Here is a 7,643-nt window from a genome sequence, read left to right on the forward strand (position 1 = left end):
CTCAGCCAAAGGCTAGACCTTGCACCAGGTCATTTGATGTCATCATCGATGCTGGTCATTGGGGGTGCTGGTTGATTTGGTTTTTTCTTCTTGTTGAACCCAGGCTGGAAGCAGTCCCTACCAGGCTCAAATGGGATTTCTTTTTCTTGGATTTCCTTGGCTCAGGGTTGTTGGTATCTAGACCCCATCCCTGATTCTCACTCGTCTTGGAGAAGCCCCTATCAGAGGGTGAGATTTCAGAGGAATCATCCCCCTAAAGCCAGCTGATAGGGCCTGGCTGCCAGTCACAAAGAGATGAGATGTGGAGGCGTTTTCGGGACGTGGAGTTGTCCTGGGTGGTGCTTCACGGACAATTACAGGACATTGTAGACCCCCCAGGGCCCACTGGATGGAACGGGGGAGAGTGTGGGCTATGATGTGGACCATTGACTACGGGGTGCAGTGATGTTCACAGATGTACTTACTGGGTGTAGTGGATGTCTCACGATGATGGGAGAGAGTGTTGCTGTGGGGGGAGTGGGGGTGGGGGCGGTGGGGTTGATTGGGACCTTGTATTTTTTGAATGTAATTCGTAAAAATAAATAATTTTAATTAAAAAAAAAAAGATTTGTCATTGTCTAAGGAGCTCTGACCTCCAGAAGGTTGCCTGAGGGTCCAGGAAATAAATCCACACAGCTCGCCACTACCCATATGTGTGCTGGAGGCAGCCCAGGGACCTTGTTCACATCTTCTTGGTATGCTCAGAAATCACCCCACATTGCATGGTAAGCAGGCATCACAGTTCCTCTGGCCCCATGGTCTCATAGCTCATCCCAGTGGAGTTACGATGCTTAAAAGAACCTGGATTGCTAAACTCAATGTTTTTGTGTTCTAAAGACTTAGATCAAGAGGAATTGGGGTTCTTACTGAATTTCTCTTCTTAGCTTTCTTCTCGAGCCACAGGACCCATCATTGCCATTGATGCCATCATCGTCCACATGGTCACTTTCAGACTTGTTCCTACTGTTGCTATTGGCAAACTGGAGGCTGCAATGCAGCTGTTGTTCACCCATTCCCAGCATTTCTCCAGATGGGGAGCAAAGCTGGAGGCAGTGATGCTGCATCTTCAAATGGGCAAACACACTCCTTCCTAGTCCATTGGTTGAAATCATCTCCAAAGATGTCCAAACTCCATTTGGTGCACAATCTCAAAATTCTTCATGCATCAGGGTCTGTGGGTCCAGGAGGAAGCAGCCACACTTGACAGCCCGTGGACTTCAAAGCAGAAGCCAAACAAGAATCCTGGGCCAGGTCACTGTGTGTCTTCCACATGGCCACCAGTTTGCTGTTATTCAGGCCAGACAAAGCCATCTCCACCATCTTCATTTGTAACCTTGTGGATAGGGCACTCTGACTGCTCACAGTCAGGAATTTGGTCAGCCCGGGGGGTTCCTGGGCTTGGGTCCTCTCTGGGCCGGATCCTACTGTGGGCTGCGGCAGCTGCTCCAGAACCCTGGGTCCCTCAGTGCAACCTCGCACCTCCCCTGTGCCCAGGGCCAGGTCCAACTGTCTAGCCTACCCCTCTGAAGTGCTCTCCCATGACCTTTGAAGGCCATCCCACTCCTCTATTCAAACATGAGCCCAAATATCCCATATTCAGAGAGGACTTTTCCTTATCCCACATTTTGGGTGGAACCCTCTGGGCCAGTTACCCTACGTGAAACATCCTGCCTTATCATCATGTCATCCATAACTAATGTGGGTAAGTGTGGAAGGAGATTATTTTGTAATGAAGCAGGAAACCTATCAATTAAGTAGTAAAAATTGAAGTCAAATAAGTAAAATTATGTATGTATACTAAAGGTAACTTCATGGAAGAGCAAAAATAAAACATGGGGGTAAAGAGCAAATCTGAAGAAATTATTAGCATCTTCCAAACCCAAATACATGCTGGAGCAAGAACATGGTGGATTGTTGAGGAGGAATGCCTTCCGAGATGATAGGGGTCTGTGCCGCACCATTACTAAATGCTGGGAGGGGACCGTCTCCTAAGTTAATGGGCACTGAAGGAGACAAACTACAGAAAATGAACTTATTATTAATTAGAATTGGACCAATACATGCCTTGGGAAATTCGACTTAAAGGAAAATATTTTGTGGACATTAAGTAAGTTTCTTTACAGGAAAAGTTAATCTCATTAGAGAAGATATATTTTTCTATATAAAATTGTTAAACTGTCCCAATTTTCTCTTTTCCTCTGACTGTTTATGCAGAGGGTTGGCCATAAAATAGACCTAGGGTCACATTTCTCTGCGTTTCCTGAGTAACAGCACCGCTATAGGGGGGAAATCTCAGAGAAGCAGGACAGTAGTGGCTGCAGAATGTTATTTATTTATTTATCATGTGCCCCTCCCAGTAAAATGAATTTTTTATGAGGTCAGAGGGTTCTGCTTTACTCGCTCATAATATAATCTTCTATGCCTAGATGTGTTTATGATATTTTTATTTTAATAATTGTGTACATTTTATTGGTTTTGTGTAAGAATAAATGAAGATCCTGCTCTATCAGATCCTGGGAGCAGAAGCCATTTTACTTATTACCACAAGGTAGAGGTGTTACACTTCACGTCTGCTAATTACTACTTTTCCCCCAAATATCTGGCCCTTTTATTTTTACCTTTCAGGCTGCAGCACCCCCTTTAGTATCTTTTGCAAATTTGTCTTTTTGGTAACATATTCTATGGGTTTTTGCTGTCTGTGAAGACTTTGAACTTATCCTCATTTTTGAAGGACAGCTTTGCTGGATACAGAATTCTAGGCTGGCAGTTTTTCTCCTTCAGTATCTTAAAACATCATACTACTTTCTTCTCTCCTCCATAATTTCTAATTAGAAGTCTGCTCTTAATCTTATTGAGTTTCCTTTGTATGTGATGGTTTGCTTTTCTCTTGCTGCCTTCAGAATTCTTTCTTTAGCTGTGATATTTGTCATTTGGGAATAGTGGGTGTCTTGAGGTAAGTCAATTTGAATTTATTCAGTTAGGGGTGCATTGTCCTTCTTGGTATTGAATTGATATTTATGTCCTTCATAGGGGTTGGGAATTTGTCGGACATTATTTCTTCAGATATGCTTTTTCTTTTTTTAATAAAAAAATTTTAAAGATATAGATCACAAAAAAACATTACATTTAAAAATATAAGAAGTTCCCAAATACTCCACACTTCATTCCCCCACTTCTTACATCAATAACCTCCCTCATTACTGTGGCACATTCATTGCATTTGGTGAATACATATTGGAGCACTGCTGCAAAGCATGGATTATAGTTTATATTAGAGTTTACACTCAAACCGAGGCCATTCGGTGGGTTGTGGCAAGATATATGATGTCCAATATCTGTCCCTGAAATATCATATAGGACAACTCCAAGTCTCAAAAATTCCCCCACATCACATCTCTTCTTCTCTCCCCCAATGCTCAAAAACACCTGTGGCTTCTCTGGTGCCAAGGAATTATTGCCAATCACTAACTTGTGATGCAACTAGAAAAATACCTTGAATACAAAGAGGAATTGGTAAAGACAAATGAGTTTATATGGCTAAGAATCTTCAAGAAAGAGTCAGGAGGTTCATCAGAGCGGGCATGCTTATGCACGCCTTAGCAGGATCCTAGAGAAAGCCAAAATAGATGCAATCCAGGTACTGGTGCTCCTGAGGGCTACAGACACATACAAGTTCTATGGTCAAGACAGTTGGTTCTGGATTTCAGTTCCTTGTCAGTTGGCCCTACTTTGGAATTTGTGTTCCTGAGTGTGATGGATTTGGACTCAAATGTGAACATTCTACACATTGCTTCTGTCACTTTTACTGACCTGTGGTTTGTGCTGGGGTTGGTGTATACCTAGGAGACTTCAATCTCTAGACTGCCCATGTGTCAGCTGGTCCCTGACCCTCAGCAGAGTTTCAGCCCCTACTCTCCAGTTTGTTGGACTTGCACAGGTCAGCTAATAGGGAGGTGAGGACGGTCAGCCACCACAGCAGGGAACCGAGAGTGCCTGCAACTCCAAGCAGGAGAATTGCATCCATCAGACATGTGGGATCTAAACCCCTCTTAATTTAGAGGTAGAGTGGACATCACCATCCCAAGGTCCACGTGATGGAAGAATAAAATATAGATTAGTGTGAAATTACTAATATTCTACTGTAGAAATACTGCGACTCTAGCAATTGAAATTGTATCATTGATGCAGAGACAGTGGCCATGGTGGTTGGTAATCACGTCAGTGATTTCAGAAAGTGGTGGATTACAGTGCTAAGGGTGACTTGTAAGCATCTGGAGACTCATTTCAAGAGATAGTGTTTGTGTTGAAGGGAATACAGTTTTTTTGTATTGGATATATGGAAGTGTCTTTGGGATCTTCAAGAAGAATTTCAAATATCTATTTAAAATTCAGAATAGACTAAAATAGATTGGTGTACTACAGCTTCATTTATCCAATGATATGAGTATATTTCACAGGTTTTGGCACCATATTTAATAGATTCAATTTAGTTCTGAAATTGTACATTTACAGATGCATATATTCTACTACAGAATCAATTTATGCTTTCAAGATGCTTATTGCTCATTTGGAAGAGTATATTTGGAAATGAAATGCTATAATTTGTCAGTTTTTTTGATCTTTGTTTACAATTGGGGTCTTAAATTGATTTCAAGTTCTTTTTCAGGGATATAATTGCATTTCCTCTGGTTATGATATTTTTTTCTCCTTCCATTTTTTGTCTATCTTCACAACTCACTGCACAGTTATGTTTCCCTTTATACTCTCTAATAATTTGCGGACTGGGTTGTCTGCTCAGAGCTCTATTACTGCACTTTCCCTGGAAATGGGGCCTGAGTGCATCAGATGGGTGAGCACGATGATGTCACAGCCCCAACTCCTCATCCTCCTGTTGTTCTGGGTCTCAGGTAAGAGGTTTAGAAGGGAAAAATCTTTATAAGTTTAGAGAATGATTTTACTATGCAGAGGGAATAAATCAGTTCATTTAAAGCAGATCTGATTATATATGATAAATAAGAACAGATACATTTAGATACATATTTTATACATTTGTGAATCATTGTATGATCAATGTTCTTTTCTGACTGTAGGTGCCAGTGGGGACATCGTGATGACTCAGTCTCCAGGCTCTGTGGCTGCATCTTCAAAAGAGACCGTCACCCTCAAGTGCAAGTCTAGTCAGAATGTGAGCAACAACTTAGCCTGGTACCAGAAGAAACCAGGACAGGCTACTAAACTGCTCTTCTACTTATGTAATCCCAGCCATCTAGAGTCCCTGATCGATTTAGTGGCAGTGGCTCTGGGTCAGATTTCACTCTCTCTATCAACAGAGTTCAGCCTGAATATTTGGGAGATTATTACTGTCAGCATGGCTATGGCTATCCTCCCACAGTGCTTCAGCCTCGAGCACAAACCTCCTAGGGCTATAGGACACTGAGTCCTGCAGTACCAGCTGCTTCCTCCTCACACAGACCAGAACATGCTTCCTCCATCTGTCTGAGCTGCATCTTTTAAGGGTTTGTACTGAAGAAACCTGTGTGTTTTTCATGGGCAGATCAAATCATGGGCCAAATAAATTTCTGTCTCTTACCCTATAGGCAAGCTTCTAGTAAGCTTTACACCCTGGTGGATTGATTCTCTTCAGATTGGCTCCTTAATGCTGAATAATTTGCCATCTTGGTTTCTTATTTCTTCAATATTCTTCCTTGTCCCCATCATCCTCCAACTCAGGACCTCCCAAGATTATATCTTTGATCCTTGATATTCAAAACTCCCCCCATGGAAGGTAATTTTCCTCCTTTACACTTTCCTTCAATGGATTCTCTTTTCCATCCAAGCCTCTCTTTATAGTATCAAATAAGGCGATTGGATTTGATACTCTATCATCCGTTTTTTTCTTTAGATAACTATTTAATTTCTTATTGGCATAAAATAATAATTCTGAATACATGTAATATACTCAGTCATTGAAGAGTACTTATGTTATAGGGGAACATGCTGATTAATTGAAATACGCTGATCTTTGTTTGGATATAATTTTTTCCACCATGCCTCCTAATCCTGTGATATTTTGAACTGTTTGTATAGTTCTCTTATAAAATGGTTGAACAATAAATCTCTCCAAAATTTAAATGTTTTCCATATTCCTAAAAGATCTGTGTTTACTTCATCATAATCCCATATGTTTGAAGTGACAAATATACAAGTTTATTCTTTACAACATAACCAAATATTGTTATCTTCATCTGTGTAGAAAAGAAAAAATGATTTTTAAAGGAATATATGTATATTTGATTGTCTCAGGCAGTCCAACCCTCAGTTAAGTATGATCTTAAAGTTAATCCTCTCTGTGTGTGTTAACTATTGTAGGTAGAAAGTTTCAGTTAATGCCTGGTCCACTGTGAGTCTCATTCAGTTAACTGTAGTCTTTTTTTAAGAGAATGAGTTTCAAAGAAAGAAAAAGTCATGTCAGCAGGAATGTGAAAGCAACAAAACCTAGAAGAGAAGGAAGAGACAAGGAGATGCTGCTAAATTCCTTGTCATGTGACAGAGGAGTCCAGAGTCGCTGGCAATCAGTCTTTACGAAGAAAGTATTGCCTGGTGATGCGTCAAATTAGACATTTTTCTCAGCTTCAAAAGTGGAAGCTTGTAATAAAAGCCTCTTATGAAAGCTGACTCATTGCATAGCCTGTCAAACAAAAAGAGTCTATATTCAAATACTCACAGAATAATTGAAAATCTGCCTGCTTTTGTAAAGAATTTTTTTCCTCCACCTCTTTCAGCTTTTCTCATTCCTTCAAGGCAACTTTCTAATTCTTCATCTTTATCACTTTAAAAATATGTGAAAACATTCCTCCTGAACTTTTTCATCAATTGAACACTTTCTTTCTAATAATGCCCTGGGCATTACTAGTGAATTCATGTTTCTCCAATCTGCTATGACCTCAACACTTTGGATAACTTATTTAAAACTTTAATCTCAGTATAAAAGTGGATATACTCTAGACATTGTAGAATTATTTCTGAAGTTGCTTTGTAAGTACAATGGTGGATGAAATTTATTTTAACCAAATATGTCATCACATCTAAGGAGAATACACCAAACAGTCTGACACACATAACCACTCTTTACCACTAGTAGTGAGAGACATTTTAAAAATCATTGAAGCCATGGCATTCATTGACTTCAAAAAATATTTACTGATGTGTCATTATATGGAGATGGTGGCCTCAGGAGTTGCTGAGGGTGTGAGAGGGAAGAAGAAGTGTGATATGGGGCATTTTTGGGACTTGGAGTTGTCCGGAATGATATTACAGGGTCTCATGCCAGGGCATTGTATATCCTGCCATAACCCACAGGATGGACTGGGGGAGAATGTGAACTATAATGTAAACTATGATCCACACAGTGTGGCAGTGCTCCAGAGTGCATTGATCAAACGCAATGAATGTGCCTTACTCATGAAAGGGAATGCTGATATAGGAGGAGTGGGGCTGGGGTGGGGAGTGGGGTATACAGGAATTTCTTATATTTTTTAATGTAACATTTTATGTGCTCTGTCATTTTTTTAAAAAGACAATAAAAACGAACAAACAAGAAATAT

At 40.4% G+C, this 7,643-nt stretch overlaps 2 pseudogenes; one reads left to right on the forward strand and one right to left on the reverse strand.

Annotated features, from left to right (window-relative positions):
- Nucleotides 1-682: 682 nt before the first annotated feature.
- On the reverse strand, nucleotides 683-1,365 carry LOC101421308 (ataxin-7-like protein 3 pseudogene; annotated as a pseudogene).
- Nucleotides 1,366-4,897: 3,532 nt separating this feature from the next.
- On the forward strand, nucleotides 4,898-5,460 carry LOC139436721 (immunoglobulin kappa variable 3-20-like; annotated as a pseudogene).
- The last annotated feature ends 2,183 nt before the right edge of the window (nucleotides 5,461-7,643 follow it).

This window comes from Dasypus novemcinctus, chromosome 17 (genome assembly GCF_030445035.2).
Source record: "Dasypus novemcinctus isolate mDasNov1 chromosome 17, mDasNov1.1.hap2, whole genome shotgun sequence".
Taxonomy (NCBI): domain Eukaryota; kingdom Metazoa; phylum Chordata; class Mammalia; order Cingulata; family Dasypodidae; genus Dasypus; species Dasypus novemcinctus.